Consider the following 13,138-nt stretch of genomic DNA (forward strand, 5'->3'; position numbering starts at 1 on the left):
GATGGGCCAACATGATCCTTTCATGGTATGGCTGCATGACGGTATTAAATTATACCTGTTCACTGCCCTGCCCATGAAAGTACCTGATCACACCTTCAAAGAATTCCATACTGCAGTGCAAAATGTCATCTGGCAGGGCAAGCCCCCAAGAACCAAGAGAACAGTTCTCACCCTCCCCATGGAGGAGGGTGGCTTCGGCCTACCCGACTTCCAACACTACCACAGAGCAGCCCAACTCCGGGTCCTCCTGGAACATATGTAGGATGGGAAGGATACTTACTGGACATATCTGAATGATATGGACACACACTCGCTCAAGGTGAGAGATCTACTATGGGCCCCTCGTAAGGACATCCTGGGCATAATACTCGAACACCCTACCCTAGGGGTACTGTGGTCACTGTGGAGGGAGGACCCACAAACAGAGCATCTATCCACATGGCCTTCCCCAATGGTGTTGTTATGGGGCCCCGTACTCAGATTGGAGGATAATGGTTTTCTTAAAGTGCAGATGTGGTCAGATAAAGGTATGGAAAGGGCAGGGCAATTATTCCAGGGGGGAGAATTCCTATCATACGAGGAAGTGGTGGAGGCCCTGGGCCCTGGCACGATCACAGTTTTCGAGTACCCTAGGTTGAAGGGGATCCTATGTGATCAGAAATGGGACAACAACCTCAGAAGACCGTTAACCCCTTTTGAGAAAGTAGTTGATTCAGCCGGCACAAGGAAAGGGATGGTATCTACACTGTACATAGACACCAATAACTTACCTGAGAGGCGGGGGTTCCGACAATACTGGAATGATCTGGCTGGAGAGGAACACATGAAGGAGGTCTGGGGTAAGGTCTTCAAAATAGCCTTCCACGGGTACCTTTTCACAGCTGACATGGAACATAAAATTTAAAGTCCTCCAGGGATGGCATAGAGACCCTCTCAAAATATCCAAGATGTTCGCCGGGGCATCGCCACAATGCCTGAATTGGTGCAGCTGAGTGCATCGAGGGTCCGCATGTGGTGGCACTGTCCACAGATACAAGGCTACTGGGAAAACCTGCAGGGTGGATGGCAGAGGCAACAGGGGAACTTCTCCATCAGGATCGTTTGACAATGCTACTGGGCCTGCCACCGAGAGGCTCAGATACTTATAGATACCCCAGAATGTGGGAGACGATGTTGCGGTCGAGGTGGGTAGCCTTGGCGCAAAAGTGGAAGAGCCCCATGATTCCAAATAAGGAAGAATGGCTGACCAAAGTGAAAAACATGTTCTTAATGGACAAGCTGATGGCCCTGGTGAACGAAGAAGCGGACACCTTCCGGGCAGCATGGGACGGTGTTAGACAAAAGTGGGGATGGGAAGTGTACTGAGTGAAAAAGACTGCTTGGATGTCAGGCAGGGAAGGGATTAGATCCTATGCAGGGGCTGGGGTGAGGAGTGTGAGATCCCCTGCTCCATGAAAAATAGGGGGAAGGGGGGAGCCCACAAGTGTCAAACCTATCATCAAGAGACTCCAGGACACAGCAAGCTGATTTATTACAATGGTACCCTAGTACTGGAAATAGCGTCCCCGCTTAAGGGACGTGGACTTTCAGCAAACCTTTCACCAAAGTGATCCATTTTAAAGACTCTCAAGAAACCACCGTAGTTGTTTTTGGATTGAGGGGCGGAGGAGGAGGGAGGTAGGAATGTTAAGTTTGTTGAGGAAAAATATGGTGTGGGTTGGATATGTATCAATGGTCCTTGTTATGTTTTCTCTAAATGATAATAAAAACTTAAAGTTAAAAAAATGTAGTTCTTAAAAATATATAATTACGAAAAAAAATAATCAGGATGAAACATCCTACAAACGATAGTGTGGTTCTGTATATGTATATTTAATTCAAGATGACACAGAACATTATTGGTGATTTGACAATTACTTTACAGTACTTTCGATAAGCACGAAAGTTTGAAAAACAAACGGTCAAGAGTGATTGCAAATAGTGGTAACACAGCTAAATGTCGACCTCAGAGGTATTGAGGTGAAAACTCCGCATGGAGGCACATTCCCAAGGCAGATGAGGTAGGAAGGACCTACTATTAAGGGAAGGTGCGCCTGAGACTTAAAAATGGTCCCAGGCGTAGTTCACACAAGGTGTACACAACAGTTTTTACAAAACATAGACGAGAGGGGGATGGTACAGTTGTGTCACGGGGATCGACACAGGTGTGTTTCAGCCAAAATAGGGCTTGATTGAAGCCTGTCTATGTGCTGGCCTTCGTCAGGAGGGACACCAATTGCCGTGTTGTCCGTATAATCTGTTGGTTAGAAGAAGCTGTAAGGATCTCAGAAGAAAATTGACTGATTCATGATAGTGCTTAATACTGGCTGAGTAATGCCGTAATGATATATCACCTAGTGTATCAATAAGCAGTTTAGCTGCTGCTGCAATAGCAGTGGGATGCTGTGGACAATCCTTAAGGAGTTACTGGATTGCTAGTGCGAAAATGCACTTAAGAGTGGGCCGAAGTTTCCTGAAGGCCGACGTCTCTCAGGGTCCCGCAAACTGGAAAAGGCCAGGGTGGGTCCCATATCTGAGAGGAAACAAGGGAGGATCATGAGACATGATCCAAACAGTGGGCTAATTGTGGTGGATTCTGTGGTGGTGAGGGAATCCTGTCTGGGGTCTGTTCTCCTCATTTACCGTGGTGTTAGTCCATGAGTGCCTGTAGAGGGAGGAGATATTCCTGATATATCTATGTGGAACCCAGCGAGTTGTTTTGGTGTGGGCCGTGGAGTGTCCACGGTGGTAAGTAGAGTGACATGGCCCCACGGGTTGGTGTGACTCCAGGTCTGGAAAAAACGCTATTGTGCACAGATCACAAATGGAGAAATATTGCGGCTGTGCAGCCCTGTGCGAATTGCATGGTAGCACAAGGTGTGAGTGGTGGCGCACAGGTGAGGCAGTGTTGTCCGTATTATAGTCCATGGTTCTCGTGGGCTAGAAGCATCCGGGATGCAAAAATGCAGTCCTTTGCTTTGTGCAACTTTAAATAGTGCGTGCAGGTATGGTGAAAAAACTACATGCAGCGTGTGCACACGCTCGTGGTAGAGGAGTGCTCACAAACGGGCTGCAGTGGTGCCTAAGAGGCTGAGTGCAGGACTTGGACCCTAACCAAGCCCTAGAGTGCAGAGATAGGCTTAGTAAAAGTGCCTAACACGGTATAAGTCTGATGGAAACACATGATCGTTTAAAAACGTGCGTGAGAGTCGCTCCTAAATACAGGCAATGCGACATATTTAGAAGCTACACGAGTGGTGGTGGTCCCTATGTGGACTAAATTTACCGCAATGCGTCTGGTGCTTCTGTGCTCGTGGGGTACTCAGCTCACAGTGGTTGCTGTGGAAGGTGGACCTACTTCCGTGTCTATAAGCCTTCCTAGAGGCTGACGATCAGCCAATGGGGATGCGCAGTAGGTATGAGAGGCGGCCGAGAGGGCAATCTCTTCATGCTCGGTATGTCAACCAATCGTGCGTCAGTTGGTGGGCGGGGGGGACGAGAGGAGTGTTCTCAAGAGTATGGATTACTCGTAAAGAAAAGCATCATGGGAGAAGTAGTCCCATACTAGTGGATGCCTTCTACAGAGCCATGTCGCACAAATTTTAAATGCATGGATAAAATCTAAGAGCGCGCGTGGGTGCGCTGGAGCAGTGTGTGGTGAAGTGCCTGAATCTATTGGAAAAGACACATGGGTGGAGGGGTCAGAAAAGGCGGGGCGCCCAAATATATGCCAAGTGGAGAAAAAACATAATTGGAGAGGGTTTTAAAACCATACATGGTGACAATCAGTATGGCACTGGTAAATTACATATGGCCAAAGCATTAACGGATTGGTGTGGCAAAACATGACACATGGTGCCAGCAAATGGCATCGTACAGGTACAAAAAGAGACACAATTACTGAACACTCTACTGTTTCAGCCAGAAGTTATCAAAGCAGAAATATTTAGTGATGACACCGGTACTATTTGCCCATACATTTGTACAATGGTGTAGCAGTGATCACACGCAGTGTAGGTCCCATGGGGGCAAAGTAGAACAATTTGGTGATGAAGCAAGTTCTATTTATACATACATTTTCAATTAGTAAAATTCCACAAGATGCACGCAATGTTTGTTTGAGAGATGGTTTTGTACAGGTATACTAGCATTCACATACTAAGGCCAACCTACTGATCAATGTATAGTAAGGGCCACACGGTGGTGAAATGGTCATAAAGCACCAATGAGTTGGATTACTGGTGTTATTACCAAGTTGATGGGTCAAAAGAAACACCCTTATCATAGTAGGATTGCAGGGTAGGGTGACAATGGTGGGAAGCAGGTGCCTTTCAAAAATGTTTCCATTCTACGGTTATGTTTAAACCGTTACGTACTGAGTCCAGTTTATGCACCCACTTTTGTTCCAGTTGAGTGAGGGCCAGATTGATATCTCCTCCATGTCGTTGTGGCTGTAACTGTTGTAGCACAGTCCAGGAGAATTGTTCGTGAGTATGTCCTTTCTTGTTATAGTGTTCGACCAGAGGTTTGTCTTGCACTTGGTTCTTGATACAGGACCTATGTTCGTTGATCCTCTGTTTCACGGGTCTGATAGTCTTGCCGATGTATACATGTCACACGGGCACTTAATGGCGTAGACTACAAATCTGCTCTCGCAGTTAGTGTGATTGTTCATCTTCCAAACTAAATCATTCGGGTGAAGGTTTTGCTGTTGGTAGTGTAACGACACGCAACACATCGTCCACAGCTGAAATGTCCGACAACTGGTGGGAGGTTGCACAGGGTCGATGGTGTCTTTGTGGGTTCCAGAAACGTATGTACAAGGGTGACTCTTTGGTTCATGTTCTTTCTGAATGCGAACAACGGTTTCTTGGCCAGGCTGCCCTTGTTTTTAATCAAATGCCAGTGTTTGTTAATAGTGCTCTTCACAAGATTGCTAACTGGGTTGAACGTAGTAATGCAGACAGTCCTGTTGATGGGATCTTTTTCCTTAGTGGTGAGACAGATGGAGTGGTCGGTATTCGCTGCTCTTTTCTTGGCCGACCTGATGGATTTCTTGGGGTAGCCCCTCTGTCCTAGGCGCGTTTGAAGTTGCTTAGCATGTAGATTGAATTTTTCCTTGTCGGTGCAATTCCTGCGGATATGGAGGAATTGGCTGTAGGGGAGATTGTACTTCAACCCTTGTGGGTGGTAACTTGCGAAATGCAGCAGACTGTTTCTATCGGTCGATTTCCTAAAGAGTTCTGTTTTCAACATTTCTCCAGACCGATAGATGTGTAAATCAAGAAAATTGATGGCTTGGTATTCCCAGTCGATGGTGAATTTGATGTGGGTGTTCTGTGTGTTGAGCCAGAGATGAAATGCCAGTAGTGATTCTTTGCTGCCTTCCCAGATCAAAAGTATGTCGTCGATGTACCGACGCCAGATCTTGATGTGTGATCTGTGGGGGTTGTTGTTGTGGTAGATGTTATCCTCCTCGTACTGGGCCATGTAGAAGTTGGCTACGTCTGGTGCGAAAGTTGCACCCATGCTGACGCCTTTTATCTGCTGATACATTTGTTGTCCGAATAGGAAAAAGTTTTCTCCCATGGCTATGCGGATGCACTCCAGGAGGAAGTTGGTGGGTATGGTGGTTGTGTCAGTTCTTCTTTCAAGGCAGGTGGCTAGTGCTTGTAGTCCTTCTAGCTGTGGGATGGATGTGTATAAAGCCTCTACGTCCATAGTGACGAGGATAGAGTTGGTGGTTAGATGTACTGTGTCAAAAATCTTGATGGTTTCTGTGCTGTCCTTGATGTGGGATGCCATTTTGCCGACAAAGGGTTTCAAGAAAAAGTCAGTGTATAATGAAAGGGGTTCGAGTAGGGAGTCACATGCAGAAACAATGGGTCTGCCCGGTGGTTTGGTGGCATGTTTATGTATTTTAGGCAGAATATAGAAGGCCGGGATCCTGGGGTGTGTTTTGTTCAAAAAAGCCTGTTCGCCCTGGCAGATCCACCCTTCTTCTTTGGCGTGTTTGGTCAGGTTGTTGATTTCCTCTTGTAGACGCTGTGTCGGGTCCCTGTTCAATATCTTGTATGAGGTGGTGTCATTTAGAAGGCGCTGGCACTCTTGGTTGTAGTCTCAGGTGTTCATGACCACGATACCTGACCCTTGTCAGCTAGTTTAATGGTTATGGTAGTGTCTTGGTTAAGGTCCCTCAGGGACTGTCTTTCTTCTCTGTTCAAATTGTCTTGATAGAAGTTTTTTGTGTCAAGCCATTGGTGATGGTCTTCATTACAATTTTTTCGAATGTGTCAAACTCGCCCGGGATGGTATGTGGGGGAGGAATGAAGGTAGACTTAGGTTTGAAGCCTGTCATGTTGTCACACGGTGTCTCTGGTCCTTGGATCGTGATGTTTTTTTCAGAGTGCTGTTTTTCTGGTAAATATACCTCGAAAAAATATTTGAGTCTCAAGGTGCGGAAGAATTTTCTTAGTTCAGCCTCTGTAGTAAAAGGATCAGCCTTAGTGGCTGGGACAAATGATAATCCTCTTTCAAGTAGGGTCTGTTCTGCTTGGACTATATCTCTGGAGGATAAATTGAAGATAGGAATGGATGCTAGGGCTGGTTCGAGTACCATTGGTGCGTCCTCATGTATTGACCCGTTTGTTGTGGGCGTCTCTTTGGTCGGCCCCGTTGGCCCCCTCTCTGAAAAAAAGGATGTTGTGGTGGTGGTCCGGTGTTCCTGCTGCCCCCGGGCGAGCTTGGTGCACTACTGCTCAAGGATCCTGAACAGCCAGAAAAATTCACAATGCGGTTGCGTCTGTTGTAGTTAGTTTTTTGTTGCTGTTGTAGATCGCTGTAATACGTGTCCTTTAAGTAAGGATATGTTTTCTCCTCGTCGTAGTTCATGAGATCCTTTCTGAATTTCTGTACCTTACGTTCTACAGTGAGTTGGTTGAATTTTATTACCTCCTCCTCCAGTTTTTCTAGTTTTTTCTTTGCGTCGTTGACAGTTTTGTCCTCCACAAATTTCTTTTCCAAAGTAGCCAGATCTTCTCCTTGCTTCTTACACTCTTCCTGAGCAGTGACTATTATAAGAATAATCCAATCGCTGCTACATTTATTGCCGCCGCCGCTAAAATGTGTCTTGAACTTGGGGTTATCGGTAAATACCCGGGGAATGTTCTTCACTTGTAACCCTTCTGGAATAATCCCGGCCTTGAGATATTCAAGCATGAAAGTTCCATGCATCTCTATGCGTGTAAGTTTCTTCCTCTTCTGGAGGATAATGTCCAGTTCATCTTTGTTCATGCCTCGCGCGATAGGTCCGCCTTCTGATCCTAAGGCAGATGTAGTGCCCATCAGTTTTTGAAAATATTCGTCCGTATAGGACACAATGTTTACATTATCGTAGGAGAAGAAAAAAGTTCTATTGTCTACTCCTGTGATTTTGATAGCCCTACAACCATGGGTTGTGCTAAATCAAGTAGAAAAATAGGGCACCTGGCGTCGTACTGATTTACCCAGGTGGGTACATGTATAATTACGAAAAAAATAATCAGGATGAAAGATCCTACAAGCGATAGTGTGGTTCTGTATATGTCTATTTATTTCAAGATGACACAGAACATTACTGGTGATTTGACAATTTTTTTTACAGTACTTTCGATAAGCACGAAAGTTTGAAAAACAAACGGACAAGAGTGATTGTAAATAGTGGTAACACAGGTAAATGTCGACCTCAGAGGTATTGAGGTCAAAACTCCACATGGAGGCACATTCCCAAGGCAGATGAGGTAGGAAGGACCTACTATTAAGGGAAGGTGCGACATGGCTCTGTAGAAGACATCCACTAGTATGGGACTACTTCTCCCATGATGCTTTTCTTTACGAGTAGTCCATACTCTTGAGAACACTCCTCTCGTCCCCCCTGCCCACCAACTGACGCATGATTGGTTGACATACCGAGCATGAAGAGATTGGCCCTCTCGGCCGCCTCTCATACCTACTGCGCATCCCCATTGGCTGAGCGTCAGCCTCTAGGAAGGCTTATAGACACGGAAGTAGGTCCACCTCCCACAGCAACCACTGTGAGCTGTGGACCCCGCGAGCACAGAAGCACCGGACACACTGTGGTAAGTTTAGTCCACATAGGGACCACCACTCGTGTACCTTCTAAATATATCATATTGCCTGTATTTAGGAGCAACTCTCGTAGGCAGACGTAGAAGGCCAAATGATAATGATGGGCTATTATATAGCACTTACACGCTTTATAGAAAACAAATATACATACAATATCACCGGACCTGTGCTGGTACTCATTTATAGACCTCAGAAGGATGAAAGGCTGAGTTCTCGCACGTTTTTAAACGATCATGTGTTTCCATCAGACTTATACCGTGTTAGGCACTTTTACTAATCCTATCTCTGCACTCTAGGGCTTGGTTAGGGTCCAAGTCCTGCACTCAGCCTCTTAGGCACCACTGCAGCCCATTTGTGAGCACTCCTCTACCACGAGCGTGTGCACACGCTGCGTGTAGTTTTTTGACCATACCTGCACGCACTATTTAACGTTGCACAAAGCAAAGGACCGCATTTTTGCATCCCGGATGCTTCTAGCCCACGAGAACCATGGACTATAATACGGACAACACTGCCTCACCTGTGCGCCACCACTCACACCTTGTGATACCATGAAATTGGCACAGGGCTGCACAGCCGCAATATTTCTCCATTTGTGATCTGTGCACCATAGCGTTTTTTCCAGACCTGCAGTCACACCAACCCATGGGGCCACGTCACACTACTTACCACCATGGACACTCCACGGCCCACACCAAAACAACTCGCTGTGTTCCACATAGATATATCAGGAATATCTCCTCACTCTACGGGCACTCATGGACTACAACCACGGTAAATGGGGAGAACAGACCCCAAACAGGATCTCCTCACCACCACAGAATCCACCACAATTAGACCACCGATTGGATCATGTCTCATGATCATCCCTTGTTTCCTCTCAGTTATGGGACCCACCCTGGCCTTTTTCAGTTTGCGGGACCCTGAGAGACGTCAGCCTTCAGGAAACTTCAGCCCACTCTTAAGTGCATTTTTGCACTAGCAATCCAGTAACTCCTTAAGGATTGTCCACAGCATCCCACTGCTATTGCAGCAGCAGGTAAGCTGTTTATTGATACACCACGTGATGTATCATTACGCCATTACTCAGCCATTATTAAGCACTATCATGAATCAGTCAATTTTCTTCTGAGATCCTTACAGCTTCTTCTAACCAACAGATTCTACGGACAACACCGCAATTGGTGTCCCTCCTGACGAAGGCCAGCACATAGACAGTCTTCAATCAAGCCCTACTTTGGACGAAACACACCTGTGTCGATCCCTGTGACACAACTGTACCATCCCCCTCTCGTGTATGTTTTGTAAAAACTGTTGTGTACACCTTGTGTGAACTACGCCTGGAACCATTTTTCAGTCTCAGGCGCACCTTCCCTTAATAGTAGGTCCTTCCTACCTCATCTGCCTTGGGAATGTGCCTCCATGTGGAGTTTTGACCTCAATACCTCTGAGGTTGACATGTACCTGTTTTACCACTATTTACAATCACTCTTGTCCGTTTGTTTTTCAAACTTTCGTGCTTATCGAAAGTACAGTACTTAGGTACTGTAAAGTATTTGTCAAATCACCAATAATGTTCTGTGTCATCTTGAAATAAATATACATATACAGAACCACACTATCGCTTGTAGAATCTTTCATCCTGATTATTTTTTTCATAATTATACATGTACCCACCTGGGTAAATCAGGACGCCGCCAGGTGCCCTATTTTTCTACTTGATATACGTTCTTAAAAATATATCCATACCGATTGGAAAAATCAGGGTACTTGCCATGTTTAAACATCCAAAAAACACATGTCAATTTGGGATGACAAAGCTTTCTGCTCCCTTAGCTTTCCTAACCCACACCCCTCAACTCCTTGTCCTATTAGCACAAAGGTGGGAGGTGAGTGGAGAGAACCAACCAATCCCTTCTGTGGGAATCATGACAAGTTGGTGATGTCATTTGCCCTATAAGAGGACCAGTTCACATCAGAACTGTTTTTTTTTCTCCACTTAATTCCAGGAGTTAACTTGCTGCTGAATTCTTGCGAATAATACTCAAGCAGAGAGGCCCCAAATCTTGCATTGGAGACAGGGACAAGGAGACATAGAAGCTGACTGGGATCCCTTGGAGGAGCCAAAGGGGACTATCCTTGACTGACACCCTTGCTGTCCCAGAGGTGCCCTGCTTTTCCATGATGCCCGCTACAAGGCCTCTCTTGTAAGTAAAGCTGTCCCAACACTATAGACTGCGTAGGCCCTGCATTTTTCCTCAAGTATTATTATAGTTATTTCGCCATAGCAAAACACCCTTTTTGTCTGTGTGGATCCTAAGCATATTTAATTAAAGTAAATCAATTTAATTCCCCTATAGGAATCACGGGATGTGTTTTGTTAGTATTCAAAACTAACACGCTCCTCCCAGTTTGCTTCGATCAGGTATAGACATAAACATTTGGTTGACTGTTTGGAAGAAAACCCCAGACTTCTGTACAGAAAGGGGGGTCCTGAATTCAAAACCCTATTTCTAAGTAAGTGTGCAGGGTGCAAAACATTTTCCCCATTGATCCCCTGCATTTTTAATCAGAAGTGTGATGCCTTGAATTTCCTTTGCATGTGTGGTGGGTAAAACGAAATTGCCCCTTTGTTCCCATTGTTCTCTGACCCAAACCATAAAGCCCTGACTGTTCATTAGATGTGTGGCAAAACGGTTTTTCCCATTTCTTTTCTTTCCCTCATATTGCATCTGTAGTTATAAATGCAAAACGATTTTTTGTATTGATTTTCTTTCCTTCATATTGTGTTGGTGGTAATAAGTGCAAAACTATCTTTCCCATTGAATCCCTGTTCCAAAGTGTGCATTTTTATATCAGAACCCAAAACGATGTTCCCATTGTGTTTTCCCTCCCTGCCACTGGCCTTCAATTCAGAGGGGTCAAGAATAATTGAGGTTTGGAGGGTGGGGGTTTCTGGGAGAAAAAGTAGTATAACCAAATAAGCAATCACTTGGACTCATTCCGAGTCCGGCGGTAACCCTGCCTGTGCTACCTGTGGGTTGCCACCCAGACTCCCCGGTAATACCCCAGCAGTCCATGAAGTCAGGCACTGGCAAATTGTAATTACCTGTTCCCATAGAGTCCCATTGGAACGGGTAGAGTCCTATTGGAATCTATGGGAACGGGAACAGTCCTATTGGACTCTATGGGAATGGGGACCATGGAAGTACCAGCACCGTTGCTAACGCTGTTGGTGCTTCCGTGACCGCCTGCCTACCGTGGCAGCTGTGCCCGGCAGAGTCAGACCTCTTGGGCACAGCGGCTCCGACAGGCAGACTTGTACATTGCTGGTCTGGAAACAACGGTTATAAGGAGGCCCACTGTGTGCCTTGCATTGTTCTTTTTCTGTATTGGCGACTGGTATTGGTGAGTGATTTGAAAAGAAAGCTGCAGGAAATTTTGACTGCATATCTTAATATTATCTCTGTGTTGGTGCCATCACAGGAGTCATTTATACTCCTGTGTTGCCCCAGTTTTGGTGGTTGATGTTTGTCTGTATGTCAATCTGGTTTCAATAAATTAATAAATATATATTTTTACTACACACGGCCTGATTACTAGTCCATGTGACACCGGGTATTTGTTGGGGTTGGGTGCGAGACGGGTTGGAGGCCTTACCAAACTGAACTAAAATAACAGTGCTTTGTTGTGGCCACCGGGAATGGGCGGGATAGGAATTCCCTAAGTTGAGTGTGACCGCGTAATAAACTGGGACAAAACTCAGGGTTTCCAGAATGCAGCTGCCTGTCTTTCTTTGGTAGCTCATTGCCTCAGGGACGTCATTTGGGGGTAACGAGGAGTCGCAACTGCTACCCTGTGGTCTCCCTTGCTACCCCAAAAAATAAATGAAACAAAACCTGTTTCTTTTTTTTTATGGAAGTTCCTGGGCTCTGACCAGAGCCATGTGGCTGTTTGTTTTCTGGAGTGCCTGCCTTTCTTTTTCTGGCCTCTTAAAAAAACAAGGGGTTCCACAATTGCAGTGACCCTAAATAAGAACGAATAGGAATAACAAATAGTCTTTGTGGAATCCTATATAATAATTGCTAGACTCATTGAAGGTTAATTTTAGGCACACTTCAGGGATAGGAGTCACTGATTTAGTCTGATTTAGTCTGTTCTTAAAACCTCAAATTCACAATGCAGACAAAAACTATATGTATTTTGTTTTTTGCAAGTTACAGTTATAACATGTTTATTGCTGCAGTTGTCTCTGTTACAATCATCACAAGACATTCCATCTCAGTGTCCTCGGTCACTTTACAAAAACCATGTGCCTAGAAGCTTGTGTACAGTGTCGAAATGTTTGAGCATAGCACATAAAATGACCCTTGATTTAATTGTGCCACAATGAATGCTTTGTTGTAATGTGACTATCTTTCCCATCTCCCTGGCATGCTGTTCAGGATTTTTGTTTGCATGTATGAGGTAACGAGTGCCTAGAGTACCGGGTGAGTGCGCTGCTTTCCCAGCACTACTCTAAATTCTTCAATTCACAGTTATGAACCCTCCCAATGGTATGCATTTTGCCAACCTCTGAAGGCTGAAAAGTAGATCCATGCAGGCCTGACATGTGGCCAGCTTTGCACCAGACCTACAGATGAACTGGCCTGTTTATTGGTATCCACTACAGTGTAATTTGCTTTCTGATTTTGAGAACATTCAGACATGTAATTGTCCATTATACTATAGCCGGTAAAATAGCTATAGGCGGTGAAATAGCTCAGTGGGTTGAGGGCTCGCTGATGCAGTGTGTGTGGTCTGCAGGTTGCAGCTCCAAATCCTGGCAAGGCCAACTCAGCCTTTCATCCTTCTGAGGTCTATAAAGCACAGGTCCGGTGATATTGTATGTATATTTGTTTTCTATAAAGCGTGTAAGTGCTATATAATAGCACATCATTATCATTTGGCCTTGTACGTCTGCCTACATTTA

The sequence above is a fragment of the Ambystoma mexicanum genome, chromosome 5p (genome assembly GCF_040938575.1).
Source record: "Ambystoma mexicanum isolate Mex_15411 chromosome 5p, UKY_AmexF1_1, whole genome shotgun sequence".
Taxonomy (NCBI): Eukaryota; Metazoa; Chordata; class Amphibia; order Caudata; family Ambystomatidae; genus Ambystoma; species Ambystoma mexicanum.